At 32.4% G+C, this 17444-nt stretch overlaps 1 protein-coding gene across 1 annotated transcript in view; it reads right to left on the bottom strand.

Moving 5' to 3' along the window:
- CSNK2A2IP (casein kinase 2 subunit alpha' interacting protein) overlaps positions 1 to 17444 on the bottom strand; it is a 106421-nt gene that overhangs the window by 5169 nt on the left and 83808 nt on the right. The window contains 1 exon segment of the mRNA XM_017643504.3: positions 1004 to 1085. The gene's annotated coding sequence lies outside the window, so the exon portion shown is untranslated.

Below are 17444 nucleotides of genomic sequence, written 5' to 3' on the forward strand. Positions count from 1 at the left end.
AAAAAATCTGAAGAAAACTTATATTTATCTGAAAAAATGTGGACATGGATATTATCATAAATATATCATACCCCCTCATAGCACCTGCATGTGCAAAGAAAAAGACAAACAATACAATTAGAATGATGGGCAAAACAACCGAATAAGCACCTCACATATGAGCATATACAAATATTAATGCATCTATGAAAAAAAGCTCAGCCTCAGCCTCATTGCAAACCAGTGAAGCACTTATTTAAGCCACAGAGAGATCTACTGCACATTATCAGAATGTGACTAAAATAAAATAGAGTAAAAACAGACAAAACCAAGAATTGGTGAGTATGTAGATTAATTAGTGCATTTTATATTATATGACATATATATATATATATATATAAAATGTTTCACTCCTAGGTACACTTCAACAGGCATGCAATGAATCAATATTTTTATCAAAATACAGGTACTATGATATTCATTGGAGCATAATTCATAATAGTTTCAATCAATAGCAGACTATATAAATAGTGGTGATATATTCATTCAATGAAATATCAAACAACAAAAGTTAACAGAAAATCTAGCACCATGTAGCTACATGAACCAATCTCACATACAAAATTTTAAATGAAAAGAATTATATGCACAAAAAATACTTAGAAATTTTACATGTGAAAGTTCAAAATGAGGTCATAATAACAGTGGTGGTTAATACTAAAGAGAAAATACATTTGGGGATGTAGAAATCAGGAGCGAGCACAAAACTTCTGGGATGGTGATAATATTGTTTCTTGACCTGGCTAATGACTCTGTGGGTGATTTCACTTTGTGATAATTGAGTTTAAACACTTACGCTAAGTGGACTTTTGTATGTTTCTGACTTCAAAAGTACCTAACTTGATGCTAATTTGAAAAGACACATCTGAAACCAAATTGCACGGAAAGGTGAAACGTTAAAGGATGAACCAAGATCTGGCACACAGATGCAGTGAAAACTTGGAAAAAAACAAAAAATACCCACCCCAAATCGAGCACAATGTGGAAATCCTCCTGTCGTGCAGAGAGGAATAAAGGAACTCAAAACAAATGGAACCAACAGGAATCTATTTAAGACACAAACCAGAAAAAATAACATTTCTGAATTTTTTCCACTTTCAGACTTACTCAGCAAATGTCCCTTCCATTTCAAAAAGTATGTTTTGTTAAGGCATACAAATGCTAAAGATAACTCAGGAAGTGGTGGAAATTGGAGTGAAGCTGTAACTGTGGATGAAAATGAATACCCCTTAAGAAAGAATTAACTCACAAATAGTCTCTGTACCCAAATTCTCTCTAGAGTTGAGTTCTTTCAAACTTTCAATTAAGAAATAAAGTTATATGAACTTTTTCAGAATGTGATAAATCTAGAAATATTCTAAATCTGTTCTATGAAACTGCTGTGCATAATTCTGATATTAAAACATTAAAATGGTTTAAAATTAAGGGGAAAATATTAAAATGTCACATTTCATGTGCAAAATTCCTTAAAAAATTAAGATTATAATAAAATAATTATTGACTATCACTAACTTGATCTTATACAATGTAATGATTATTAGTAAACATAATTTGTCATGTTCATAATTCACAAATATTAACAGATGTTCAAAAATGTTATTTGATAAAATCCAGCCCATTCCTCATAAAACTCAGCAAACTACAAAGAAAAACCTAGTTACTTAGTGAAAACAAATAACAATCTCAAAGCAAAATTAAATAATTCAGTTGGTATAGAAATATTAGCTAATCCCATAATAGGCTGATAATAAACCAGTAGGTAATAAATCTACTATCACTACTACAATTTAATGTTGTTTAAGAAGATCTGGCCAATGTACTAAATTAAAAAAGCAAAAAATAGGGATATAAGTATTGAAAAGAAAGAGATTAAATGATCTCTAGGCATTGTATATGACTGAAAACCCAATTTAGACTATTGAAAACCTATTAAAATCAGTTATATGTTAAAATTCAGAAAGTTCAATAAAATCACTGTTAAGTTATTACATATGGATCAAGAATTTTCTTAAATATCAACAATTAACCAGATATATAGTGGCCATAAATATTCCATGTGTAATTAGCTCTAACAAGACAATAAAAAGTACAAGCATCCTATTACAAAAATGAGCAGTTATTTGGAAGCTTTACAGAAAAGAAATACAAATGCCTAGTAATTTTAAAAAGCAACAGTTTGCTATGCCTAGTTTTTTTGTATCTTTCACTTCCTTCCCGATCCATAGATGCTCCTTGCTCCTTCATTCTATTTCCTTTTTCAAAACATATTTTTAATTTAAAAAAATCAGAAATTAACTTTTTCATTAGTTAATAGGAACAAGCAGAAAATAACTAAGGGTACACAAGATTTGAAAAACACTATCAACTAATTTGACCTAATCGATATGCATAGAACCCTCTACTCCAAAATATTCTTTTCAAATGCACATGAAACAGTCACCAAAATTTTACATATCACACAACAAATCTCAATAAATTTATAAGGATTTGAATTATATATACTGTGTTCTTGGATTTGGCAGTAAAATTAAATGATAAATCAGTAACAAATATCTGTGAAACATGAACAAATACTAGAATTAAATAATATATTTTAATTATATTATTATAATAGACAAGAAGACAGGAAGAAAATTATGAATTCTTTTGCAGGAAATGAAAATGAGAACACAATATATAAAGATGTGTGGGATATTGCTAAAGCAGAACTCAGGAGGGAAGATACCCATAGCATTAAATGACTATATTAGGAAAGAGGAAAGTTCTCAAATCAATGACATTAGCTTGAACCTTAATCACTTAGAAAAAGAGGAACACACCAAACCCCAAAATTAACTAGAAAAAAGAAAATAATAGAAATTAGAAGATAAATCAATAAAATAAAACTCAGAAAAGCAAGGATACCAAAAGTTGGATCTTTGAAATCAATAAAATTGAAAATATTCAACCAGACATATTAGGAAAAAAAGAGAAAACATCAATTACAAATATTTGGAATGAGAGAGGTGACATTACTACAGATGCTGAGAAGAATAATAAGGTAATTGTATGAATATTACTATGTCAATATATTAGATAACTCAGATAAAAGGGACATTCTTCCTTTTTTTTGTATTAAAGTGTCACTGATACAGTCTTATGCTGGTTTCAAATATACAACACAGTGGTTCAACAGTTACACATATTATTAAGTCCTTACTCCCTCTAGTGCAGTTACTATCAACATAGAAAGATGTTACAGAATCACTGACTATATTTTTCATGCTGTACTATCATCCTAGTGACCTACTTATATTGTGTGATTGCAAATTATGGTGCACCATTATCCCCCTGACCCTTCCCCCACCACCCATCCCAACCCTTTCCCCTTGGTAGCCACTATTCACTTCTCAGTGTCTCTGAGTCTACTGCTGTTTTGTTCCTTCTGTTTTGCTTTGTTTCATATTCCAAGTAAGTTAAATCATATGGTATTTGTCTTTCTCAGCCTGGCTTATTTCACTGAGCATAATACCCTCTGGCTCCATCCATGTTGTTGCAAATGGTAGGATTTGTTTTCTTCTTATGGGTAAATAATATTCCATTGTGTATATGTACCACATCTTCTTTATCTATTCATATGTTGATGAACACTTAGGTTGCTTCTATATCTTGGCTATTGCAAATAGCATGGCAATAAACATAGGGGTACATACATTTTTTTGAATCAGGGATTTTTGTTTCTTCAGGTAAATTCCTAGAAGTGGAATTACTGGGTCAAATGGTATTTCAATTTCTAGTTTTTTGAGGAACTTCATACTACTTTCCACATTGGTTGCACTAACTTACATTCCCACCAACAGTGTGGGAGGATTCCTATTCCTCCACATCTTCACCAGCATTTGTTGTTCCTTCTGGATATTGGACATTCTAACTGGTGTGAGGTGATATTTCATTGTGTGGTTTTAATTTTCATTTCCCTGTTAATTAGTGGTGTGAAACATTTGGCCATTTGTATTAATTCTCTGGAGAAGAGTCTGTTCAGGTCCCCTGTCCATTTTTTAATTGGGTTATTTAAGGGCTGTTAAGGTGTATGAGTTCTTTATATATTTTGGATGTAAACCCTTTATAAAATGAGTCATTTACAAATATTTTCTCCCATACTGTAGGTTGCCTTTTTGTTCTGCTGATGGTATCTTTTGCTGTATGGGAGCATTTTAGCTTGATGTAGACCCACTTGTTCATTTTTTATTTTCTTTCCTTTGCCCAAGGAGATGTGTCTAGGAAAAAATTGTTTATGCTCTTATTCAAGAGATTTTTGCCTATGCAATACTGAGAAAGAAGAATAAAGCTGGGGAAATTACATTCCCTGACTTCAAGCTGTACTACAACGCTACAGTAATCAGAAAAACTTGGTACTGGCACAAAAACAGACCCATAGATCAGTGGAACAGATAGAGAGCCCAGATATAAACACATGCATATATGGTAAATTAATATTTGATGAAGGAACCATGAATATACAATGGGGAAAAGAAAGCCTCTTCAACAACTGGTGTCAGGAAAACTGGACAGCTACATGTAAGAGAATGAAACTGGATTATTGTCTAACTCCATACACAAAAGCAAACTCAGAATGTATCAAAGCTTAACATAGTTATGAAACCATAAAACTCTTAAAAGAAAACATTTTTCTTGAAAGACACAAATTGCCAAAGCTCATTCAAGAACAGAAAACCTGAAGATCCCTATATCTATTAAGTAAATTGAATTTGAGTTTAAAACCTCACCACAAAGAAATCACCAAAACTTGACAGCTTCACTGGTATATTCTACCAAACTTTTAAGAAAGAGATAATACTAATTCTGTACATACTATTCTAGAAAATTAAAGTCCTCTTATGAATCAAGTGGTACTCTGATGCCAGCATCAAACACATTATTAGATTTTTTAAAAATATATAAGCTAATATTCTTCATACAGATGAAAAATTCCAAATAAAGTTTTAGCAAGTCAAATCCAAAAATATGTAAAAAGGGTAATACACTTCCCCCAAATCCATGAACCCAATATTATCCTGAGAAAACACCAAACATGCCCAAATTGAGGATAATCCTACAAAATATTTCACCAGTACTCTTCAAAAGGTGTCAAAGTCATAAAAAACAAGTAGAGAGAGAATCTGTCACAGATTGGAAAAATCTAAGCATAATGACTAAATCCCACATGGTGTCCTGAATTGAATCCTGGATCAGCCAAAATATATTAATGGAAAAATTGCTGAAAGTCTATTAAAATCTTTAGTTCAGTTAATAGTATTGTACCGATATTAATGTATTTGTTTTGGTAAATATGCCATGTATTATGTGAGATGTTAACATCATGAAAAGCTGGGTGAAGAGTTAAAATGCACTGAAGCTAGAATGGACATAACAACTCTGAAAAAGAAGAAAGTTTTAAAGTCAACATTACCCCATTTCAAGACTTACGAGAAGTAACAAGTCTATATTGGAATATGGATAGACAAATAGATCAACAGAACAAAATAGGAAGTTCAGAAATCCACACGTTTATGGACAGCTGTTTTTCTCGTTTTTTTTTTAATTGCCACAGCAATTCAGTGGAGAATAATCCTTTCAAATGTTGCTGTAATAACTGGATATATACCTGCAAAAAAAGTTTGATCCATCTTTCAAATTATATGCAAAAATCAATATATAATGGGATAACAGATCTAACATAAAGCCTAAAACTATTAAAGTTCTGGAGGAAAATATAGGGGAAAATCTTTGTGACTCTTGATTTTGAACATAGAGTTTTGGATGTGACACCAAAAACACAATCAATAAAAGAACAAATGAATCAATTGAAATATGCCATAATTAAAAACTTCTTTCTTCTAGATACTATTAAGACATTGAAAAGATAAATCATAAACAGAGAAAATATCTGCAAAGTGTACATCTCATAAAGGGCTTGTTATGAAAAGTATAGAGAGAGAATTCTCAAAACTCAATAGCAAAGCAAGAGATCCAATAAGAAAAAAATGGGCAAAATATTTGGACAGCTCTCCAAAGATGACATATGAACAGGAAATAGGCACATAAAGAGATGCTCACAACATTAGTCATTATGAGATGCAAATTGAAACCTTGTTAGGTACAACTAAATACCTATTAGAATGGCTAAAATTTTAAAAGTTGATCATACTAAGTGAAAACAAGAATGTAGAGGAAATGGAACTCTCATACACTGCTGATGGGAACTGAAAATCAGGAAGTTTTAAAAATAGTTTGACCATTTCTTAAAAAGCTATATATATATATATGTATCATACGATCCAGCCATTCCACTCCTAGTATTTACTCAAGACAAGAGAAAACTTATGCCCATACAAAGACTTAGAGAAATATGTTTGTTAAAGCTTTAGTTTAATAGTCCAAAACTGGAAATAACCCAATAAGCAAGTGGATGTATCAGTAAATTGCAATAGTTCCAGATAATGGAATACTACTAGCGGTAATTTCAGGAATCCCATCTGCAATTAAGAGTTTGGGAACAAAATGATTACAAAATGATAAACAAACAAACAAACAAAAAACTGATATAAAACAGTCTCAGAAACCTACCTCATTTACTATTTCAGTGTAAGACCTCCTGAATAAAGATAGCACAATGAGGCAAATGCTCTGTGTTCTCGATAAACCATCCAACTAGATACAGGTACATGTTCCAAGTTCAAAAGGAATCAAAGATACAGGCTTCCAGGAAACCCAGACAAGAATATAAATGCACAGATGACTTGAAAATTGGTTAAGATTGGTTTGACATTTATGAGTTTATAAAACTATTCAGTATTCTTGTATACTTAAATTTTCTAACAACCAAACTGACTTCCACATGTCAAACTCTCAACATCCAAAACACTCTTAGGCCCATATTAATACTTTTGCAGTTCAAGAGATTTAAATTTAGAGAAATTCTTGGAAGTCAATTCTTAATGCACCAAAATTAGAGTGAAAACTAATCACTCTAAGAAAATAATCCTCTTTTGGGAGCTAACTACATAAGATGCACTGGCTCAGGTGAACAGGAGACCTCAGAAGAAACCTCTGCTCTCCAAGCATTAGCTCTAGCCTGACATAATTACTTGGCATGAGGACTGACATTTCTACCTTGCTGAGCTCAGACATTCAGGTCTCATCTTTTCTCAAAAATAAATGCATGAGACTATCTCCTCAGATTTACACTTCAAAACTACCTTCTCTGAAGCCTTTCTATCATACATACACACACATGCACACTAATGTATACATATTCCTGATTGTAAAAGCACCTCTCACTAATAGAAGTTTCATGGAAACTTGCTAGTCCAATGACTTGCTAGTCCAATGACTGTCAGAGATAGAACTTAAGCTACTTTCATGCTATACAGTCTTGTAGGCTATATGCTGCTTTCACTCCCTGTTGAGGGAAAGGAATCCTGAGAGGACAATGCTCTAATGCATGGAACGGTAAGTATAGTTCCTGGGCTACTATTTCCGGAAAGAGCTCTACAATTCTCTGTTTGAAATAAGGGCTTTGAGCAAATTTTACCATTTTTCACCTGCAATCAGTTTGTCCTGCAAATGCAAGGACCTGTTTGTGGAATGAGCTTGAAGCAAACTTACCCATGAGGTCTGCAGGAATCCATCCAGAATCCAAACAGCAACACCATGCAGATGTATTCAACACTGTCTATTCTCTCAGTCCTCCCCTCCCAGACAAGAACAGGAACCATGGGCTGGGTGTGTAAAGAGTTGAGTCAGCCTAGTTTAGCTACTTTAGATATACTGGGTATGTTCAACAAGGCTACAGAATAATATGCTCTGTAAAAATCCATTAATTTTCATGCTTCTGTAGTATTGTTTTAACTTCAGAAAATTTCCTCAGAAACAACTTTAAAATATCAAGCTTCTATATCTGAACAGAATAAAAGTGTCATGTCTGTCCCTTGACCCCCTAATCACAAAGGCATAGCATGCAGCAACTCTAAAACAAATCCAAATCTGTGAGATTGGAGAATAAAGGCAAAGAGTTGGAACTTGGAATGGTGTGAATCAAATTGCTAGCATTCATTCTTTCCTTCCCACAAGAGCCCGCTGTTGCTATCACTTTTTAGAATATATCCCAGAGTACTTTGGGGCCACAAAGATAGTTTTCTGAAATGTCAAAGGCACAGGAGACAGAATAATAGGGAATTCAATTCAATGAACTATTTTACAGCCAATTATGATAGATATAAAAATGTAAAGATTATTAGTACATATGCGATAAACATCTAAGGAAGGGATAGAAAACCAGGCACAGATATAAAACAAAACAGGCCACAAGTAGTAAAATAAAGGAGAAAATGTTCAGGAAATGAGGAATAAAGATGACTTCAGGAACTGAAACACAAACAGCAATAAAAGGAAAGATTGCAGAGTCTAATATATTAGAATGTCTGGATAACTTACAATTAGGAAGGAAGAGGGAGAGGTGGGAAGACCAATGAAGGATACAATATAGGAGCAATAAGATAATCAAATATGAAAGGACATTTTGGAAGTCTAGGAAATATTTTTTTAAGAGGCATTCCATAAACTCAATGTGTGAGGAGATTTCAAGAACAGTGACTGAGAAAAAGTCATTAAGTTCACTAATGAGAACATTTTGAGAGGACGGTTATTTGAGAGGACAATTCCAAAAAAGGAACGAGTGTGAAGTGTAGACAATATAATTAACCTGACTTTAAAGAACTTGGCTGTGTAGAGTTAAGCACAGTTGGAAAAGGTCATCATTGAGGGAAATCTGGTTGATGTTAGAACAGAGAAACAGTCCAGTATATTGTCGGGGAAGAAAAAGAAGAACCAATGAGGAAAACTGATAGCATCCATTGTGGCCCAGAGACAGGAGGATTGGTTCAGCAATGGAAAATTTCGGCGTTGTCCACTTTTTGAAGCAGAGTAAGTCAGGAGGTTAAAATGAAATAAGTCCTCCAAAGAAATATAAAAAGTTTCTTCCCCGCTAACCATAATCTATCATGTCATTAGATGAAGGAAGGTAGGGAGGGATGGAAGAAGGAAAGAGGAGGTAAGCCCAAAATAGGAAATTCTCTTTTGGAGGCACTTTTAGAAAATATATAGTTTGTCAATATCTGAACACTACCCACCAAAGGAGCAGAGAGGCCACTGTTGCAGAAACATGCATAAAGAAAATGTATATGTACCTCTGTTAAATCATAAACAAATCATAACTGCTATCTTTCCCACTCATTCCCCTAACCTATAAATAGTGAGAATTATTTCATGTCATTTGGTTTGCCAGGCACAGTGTCAAGCTTGCAGCAAAGATTCTAAATTTACATACAAACTGCAGGTTCTCTATCTGTAGAAAAATACCTGAAAGTGGCAAAAGCTGGAGTTTACTGTATCTGTCTGTGAGGGGAATCAGGGGAGAGAAGAACCTTAATAATATTAGACAAAAGCATTAGACCCCGTAGGGGTTCACTTTTCAGCTCCTTCAAATTCTCTGCCATAGCATACACTTTCTTGCCTAAATGTTTTAGACAGAAGGCATCCCATATATACTTTGGGAGAAACTATGGGATTTACAAGATTTACCTCTTGATAGGCCATCTGGGATCTGGGGATTACCTATGTTAACATTAGCTGGTTTAGATGTAGATAAAGATAAAGATAAAAAGATATAGATAACACATATACATATACTATTACAAGTGTATCTTCAAACAAAAACCCCTTTGTTCCACTTTGTATAGGATGCAGGTTTTCTTGAGGTGTAAGACCTGGGATCTCAGTACCATAAATATGAAAGAAGGTCCAAATGCTGTGATGCTCAGGAAAACAAATTCTGTCCTATCTAATTAACATTATTCCTATCAAATTCCAACAATTTTCCAGTCTTCTCTACCATATACTTGACTAAAACACTACAAAATATTGAAAATACAAAAAATGTGCATATTGATGCAGATGATATTTTAAGATGACTTCAAGTACAATTTTTCTTCTTCTGTATGTCTAAAATTAAATTTTATTTTTAGAAAGCAAACTAATTATGCATTTTTTTATTTAGGTATTTACTTAGTCAAGAAAATAACTCTTCTAATAGAGCTGTATGGTAATACAACTCCTTAAAATAAAATTGTATTTGTTTTTGTCCTAGCAAAGACAGGAAAAGCTAAACTGGGTGACAAACTACTTATATACTATTTAAATACTCTAATAGTAAATGTAATATATATTTATTGTAGAAAACAGAAAATAAAGGATGTAATCAAGGAAATGAAAATCATCCATTATCTCATCACCCAGAGTTATTGTGTGTGTATATCATTCCAGTGTTTCTATGTATCTGTATTTTTATATAAATGAGATATTAATCATTTTCTTTTTTCATTTATTTAGCTGAAATAACATGAATGTTTTGATGTCATTAAATATTCTCCTCAAATATAATTGAAAGCAAGGCTTTGAGGATCATTATCCTAACATTTTTTGTATATATCTGCTTCTTTTAGATTACTTTTTAGAATTAAAATTTTAGAATAAAATTTAATATCTTAAGACTTTAAATACATTGCTAAATTTTTCTTCTCCAGTAAATTTTAAAAAAGAAAAGGAAAAATTGCATTCCCATCAGTAATAGACAATTGCTCTTTGGCTATCTAGCAAACTCTGGCTCTAGGATATTTTAAATATTTATCTCTTTGCTTGGCCTCCACCCTATGACCACTTGTTTTGATATTCATATGTTGAATATCAGCTAAATTTTGGCTACCTGTATTTCTCTTCTTGTTTAGTCCTTGGTCATTTTATTTACCCACGTTTCAATAACTGTGTTCATCTTTTTGTTATTGAGTGTAGATACTTTTTATATGATGTCTACTTTTGTCATAAGTACTGCAAATATTTTCCCTAGATCATTTGCCTTAAAAAAATCATCATACCTGAGAGATTGGCTATGATCCGCCCTATATGACCATTTTATTAAAGATATGAGCAAGATTTCCAATGAAGCTAGTACAACAAATCCATAAAGTGTCAGACACCAAAGTAAATAGAAAGTGATGTCTGATAGTATCAGTTTGATTAATTATAATGACCATCAACGTGTTCAACATAAAAACACAAATGAAAAGGCTTTGAAGTGCTTTCCATATTATTTTCAAGTAACAGAAGAGTGTATGAGTGTATGTGTGTGTGTGTGCTGTCAAATCAAAACAGTTTCACTCTCTCACAGTCATGCTGTTCTGAGATGTGCAAACTTCTCTGTCAGATGGGAAGTCCAGCAAGGCTTCAAAGAGGAAGAGGCAAATGAACTGGATTTTTGAAACATCACCATTGAAACTCAGGCAGGTCATTTTATGAAAAGGCACAAAAGCATGAATCTGAAACATTCAGAGACGGTGAGAAATTAGCTTGTCGCAGTAACATGGGACACTGGAAGAGGAGGGGTAGGTGATGCTGCTTAGAAAGATGAGGTTGGGTGAAGGGCCCTGTATATAGTTCTAAGAAGTACATATCTTTTCCTGGGAGTAACTGATAAACAAAGTAAACAGTCAACTAGAGAAGTGAGACCATTAAGGTGAACATAGAAAGAGACTATAAAATCCCTAGGTGGGAACCAAGTAGCACAGTGTCTTGCAAATTAGCTGCTTGCTGCTAATACAATGTTTACTGACCTCACTGTGTTTTTGATATAGCCTTTAAAATTAATCATGTAATTTGGTATTAAGTTCAGTCATTACTGGCCTATCAATTTTATTTTGGAGTCAATATAGCCTTTGAGATTAAGATTTGAGGAACCTCTTGAAAGCCAATAAATCAATGTAATCAAATGCCTCATAACATATTTCTAACAAAAAGGTTGAATGGAACTACATGTTGAAAAATTGCTATACTATAGTCTCTGGGCTAAAATTTGTGTAAACATTTCTTATTTTTAATCATGTCACAATTTTACAGTATACTGAATAATCCAAACATCTTGACTATATGAAAATTGAAACTATCAATGATAATGAAACAGTGGATCAAGTGTTCTTAAGATCAAACATTTGTGCGAGCAGCTTTCTTCCTGGAAGTGGTCACAAGGTTTAAAACAGCAGTGACAATAATGTAAGGGAAATGTGATCTACAGGTCTCCAGAAAGCAGCTGTGCAAACAAAGGGAAGAACTTTATGGAAAACCATGACACATTAAGAGACCTGTTGATTATATTGCATGTCTAATTCAAGATATTTTGCTTATGCAAATTCAAGAACATACCCTCCAGGGGATAATTTGGTAAGTTACATACTGCCTTTATTTTGTTTGATTGTGTTTCTAACTTAACAGAATACTCCTTTTGCTGTCTCAATATAAAATGATTAGATTTCAGTAATGCAGATTTTGTTGCAAATGCATTAAACTAGTTAATACATATACATAATATTTCTATGTCTTTGTGTATTTGATAATAGTCTAATGCTAATCATTTTAAGATAAGAATGAAATAATATATTTTAAAATATAATATTGGCAAATAGCTAGCAGTATTTGTCTTCCTTTTCAAATAGAAGTATTCTCTCATCATGACAACTCAAAATATTGTCATGATGATAGATAACATTTTAGTACTCTGTCATATGCTGCATATAGGCACTTCATAACCTTTTGCTTATTCAAAAATAAGCTTATAGGACTTTTTGAAATCAACTACTATTAATGTCCTCACCTAAATTTTCACTAATTTAGATCACTTTTAAAAAGATCTTCCATTTAAAAGATTAATGTAATTATTCTCAGCCCTTTGATTTTATGATTAAAAGATTTTTGTCTGAACTCCAGTGTTGTTCTTTTCCAGTACTTCTTCAACTAATCCCAGGGGGAAAAAAACTAATTGCAAACAAAATAAATCACCTTTTGGTTATTTATTTACCTAGTTAATATTTTCTGTTTCAAAATGTGCAAATTTTAAAGTCTTCCTATAAGAACCAATCCTGCAATATTTTCTTTGAAAGCATTATCTGTGATATAACAAAAAAGGGTTTTGCTGTACATTTTTCCTAAAACATTACAAAGTATGAACGAAAAATGAAAAACTCTATCTAGGCCTTTGTTATCACAACTCTCTCAAATCAATTAATGATACATTACTCCTTCACTATTTTTCTGGGTCTCTACTTCCCAAATATTTCTATTCATAGAAAACTGGGGAATGGCAAATAAAGTAGTATCAAAATAATTATGATCGTAATAATAATAGATGTCATTGACTCAGTCCTTACTATATGCATGAACTTTCTTACTGCTCTAAAACAACCCTTTTCAGTAGATATTAATATTAACCATTTTGTGAAGAATGATGACTAGGGTCCACACATACTAAATTTGACTTCAAAGGTGAATAAGAAATATCCTTTTTGGTCTTTTTCTTTGGATATAGAAAGGCATTTAGTTTTGGTGTCTCTATCTTTAAAGGATAAATACCCTCCAGAACCACGCTCCCCTCCCGCTGCCTCTCCCCTGACTGCTGCAAGCATCTGTTTCTAGTCATCCTCTCCATACCTTTCAAGACTTTTCTCTTCATCTTCCTGACCTTTTCTCTCTGACCCAGATCTATGCACCTCTTTTCTCAATTTGCACTCCTTTTTCCTAACTCCTACTCCTACACCCTTTTTCTATTTCATATCAAGCTCATTGTTTTTATATGCTCCTCACTTACAGTGCTATCAAAAATTGCTATGTCAACAGTTTAAAGTATTGGAGGTAAAATCCAGATGTTTATTTTCAACAGCAGTGCCAAACACCAGACATTTAATATAAACAATATGTTTACAAACCCACTCATACTGGAAATAATATTATTAAATCACATAACTAATCAGAGCATGGAATATGTGTAAGAAAAAAAGCATTAAAATCATTATATTAGGAAAATTATGCTTCTGTGTTATTTCCACAACTTGCTTAGGCTTGATTTCCCTTAAGTATACAATTTGTATTTTAGCATTATCGTTAAAAAGCAAACAGACAACATTTATTTCTATTTTTGTACCAACTGAAGGATTGGTTATAAAACTGGACTAGAAGTATGAAGTTTAATTATATTTTGAAAAATTGCAGTGAGAATATCTAATTTTTAATTAATTATAATATATAATTATTGCTCATACTTAAATTTCTGTGTAATAAGAAAAATTATAAGACTTTATAAGAACTCAATGTAATCAGAAAGAAATTGTGCAACAGGGTTAAAAGAATTTTATTACTTTTGATAAGGTATTTTTTAAATATCTAGGTCAAATAAACAAAAATTATAGCCGCAACTCCTGTTTTCTAGCTCTATGACCTGGGGGAGATTATTTAAGTACTGTAAGACTATTTCCTCATCTGTAAAATGAAGATAATAGTGTTTATCTCGTATGTTTGTTATGAGGAATAAATGTAAAATTATAGCTAAAGTGCTTGGTAAAATGTCTAGAAAGTCATATATGATCAATAAATTGTCATTCATAGTATTCTTAAATAATTGCCACTGTCTCACTATATAGTAGAAATCCGAATTATGTAGATAACATTGCATAACCCTTTACAGTCAAGTTACGTGTGGGTGTTCATGTTCATGGGAACCTATTATGGTTTCCCTTAGTTATGTAATTAGAAGGAAATTAAATATTGCAATACGTGTGTGAATACTCAATAAAGATTTTAGATGGCAAAAAGAAATTAACAGGACTTGATTTGTGTGTGAATGTGTGTGCCTATGTGTATCCCATATATAGGAGATACATGTATCTTAATTGAGCATAGCAAGCGTACAAGAGATATATAGATTTGTGCCTTCCAATTCTGTTGTTGGCATTAATGTCTAGCTATTTAATTTTTAAAGTTTCCTAAGAACTATAGATTTTTTTATTAGAACCTCAAGAATTTGTTTTAAGTTTGCGTAAGCCTTGTTTCTGTTTTTAAGATGGTCTTTTTTAAACTGAGATCTCTGCTACATTTTATGAAGATAACAAGAAGCCAAACTTTGGTTGTAGAAAACTCCTTTGAAAACAAAGCTTCAAACCAATATTTCATTCTGATTGGTGCAGCTGAAGCATGCATTTAGATAAAATTTAAAGTCCATGTATAGACAGTTCACAATGAATGAAAAAGAAAGACCTTATATCCATATCAAATGATTGTATCTAGATGTAGCATGATAATTTCATATTAAGTATAACACAATTCTGTTTACCTAAGGAGAAAAATTTTGTGTGCTCCAATCTAAAAGATTTCTTCTAATTCATATCAGATTTTTTAAATGTATAGGAATTTTCAACAAAACATCAGGCTATTGAAACTGAAGAATCTGAAACTGAAGAAAATAATTCTACTGTTTAAGGATTTAACCCAGCATATAATCAATCATAGAAATGCACTACATAACTTTTTTGTTGCTTTTTTTCTGGTACAACAGATGAAAGAAGAAATAACCTCAAAAGCAGTTAATGTAGAAATCAAGAAACATATTCCATTTAGTCCCCACATTTCTTTTGTTTTCCTTTCCCACAGTAATACAATATCCCTCTGCAGAAGCTAAATTATTTGAGTAGAAATGTGGAGTAGGCAAGTATCAGACATATTAAGTCTTCCAAATGCAAACTATGAATGGCAACAAATTTAATCATTTTCTTGGCAAGAGATAAGCAAGGATATCTTAAAAAACAGGTTTACACCTCTCTGATGCTGTGTGATTAGCTAATAGAAGTTTCTTTTCCTAATATAATGTCCTGTTCTTTCCCTGAAGGGCTCATAAAGTTCTCTAGGCAACACCTAGTTAAATCAAGCATATATTAAATTGTACTATCCTTTTAATTCACCTTTGAACTCTTGGAACAGGTTATTAAATGAGGCAGCCAAAGTTCCCTTTTGCACCTGCAAATAACAATTGAATCTACAATTAAGGATCATTTCCTCTTTTTTGAAATTCAAATAATGGCATTAAAACAGAGTGTAATATTTTTATCTGCATCTGGTCAGGCTATTTCCTGGCATTTGGGATGAGGTAACAGGATGACTGTATAAAAATGCTACATAAAGAGGCTGAGATAATTCAGAAATGCAAGTAACTTCTAGACATTAGAGTACACAGTATGAAAACAGACCACACACCTCTAAAGTCACTTTGGTAGGATGGAGGAGACTTTAGTTTCCACATGAAACAAAAAAATCAAAATTAAATCAATACTAATATTTGATTTAAATGAAACACATTAAAGAAAACATATTTCTAGTACCCTTAAAGTTGATTAGCCAGAAAGATCTAAAACACTTGCCCAAGCAATCATAAACCCTTTTCTCATATCCACTTCCATGCACTATTCCCAGGAGCAATCCCCATATCTTACCTACCAGAATTCTATACATTTCCAAAGCCTCTCCTGCACAGCAACTCTTTGGAACTTGAAGATTGTATTCAATATCTGTTTATTTTATAATAGGCTATGTTGTGCTACTAACCACTCAATTTTTATTGCTTCTGAACTCTTTAACAGTTAATAGAAAAGAGATCTCATCCTTAATTTCAGGTAATCATTTTCTAAATTTTATCATTTTCCAGAAGAGTTCTTTGCCACTACAATTTCCTGTATTCACATAACCCTGAATCCAGAATCCAAAATTCAAAATCCAAAATATACAGTAAAGCATTTAAAAGAAAATAAAACAAATTTTCAATACCACTGTATATTTTATAGCATATGAAATATTTTATGGCTTTCACAAATTTGAGTCAAATCTCAAATGTTTAGTTCAATTTGTTATCTGTGGATGAGGAGACTGAGTCCCGAGGATTTTAAATGACTTGTTTAAGATCATCCAGCTAGTTAATGGTACCAATATTTCCCAAGACTGTCCTGGTTGAATTATAGTTATCCTGTTATCCGTCTCAGTTTGGAAAATAAATCATAAGGTCACCCTAGTTAATGTAACTAATCAGTCTACAGTTTAAAACTTTTTCTCCCCATCTCCCTAAGAGAAAATTTTTAAAGCACTGAATTCTAGTCCCTGTTCTATTATTGGTAATGCAAACTCTTCTCTGATTTTTAAAAGTAAGTAAAATCAAGCCAACTTGCAAAAAAATGTAGAAACTATTAGAGGAATGTGTGCTACCAAATATAATATAGACCTAAAAATAAATAGGTATTTATAATAAATAAAATAGGTCTTTACAATATAGACCTGAAAATAAGTTCTACAAGAAAGAAATCAACATAGCAACATATGGGGCACAGTTCTGAGGTTTCTTTACTCAACTGATTGACCAAACATCACATTAATCAAGTAACAGACATGGAGTAAGACTGGAATCAACAGGCCAGTGGACAGAAAATCAGAGAAAACTGGGACACAGA

This window comes from Manis javanica, chromosome 3 (assembly GCF_040802235.1).
Source record: "Manis javanica isolate MJ-LG chromosome 3, MJ_LKY, whole genome shotgun sequence".
Taxonomy (NCBI): domain Eukaryota; kingdom Metazoa; phylum Chordata; class Mammalia; order Pholidota; family Manidae; genus Manis; species Manis javanica.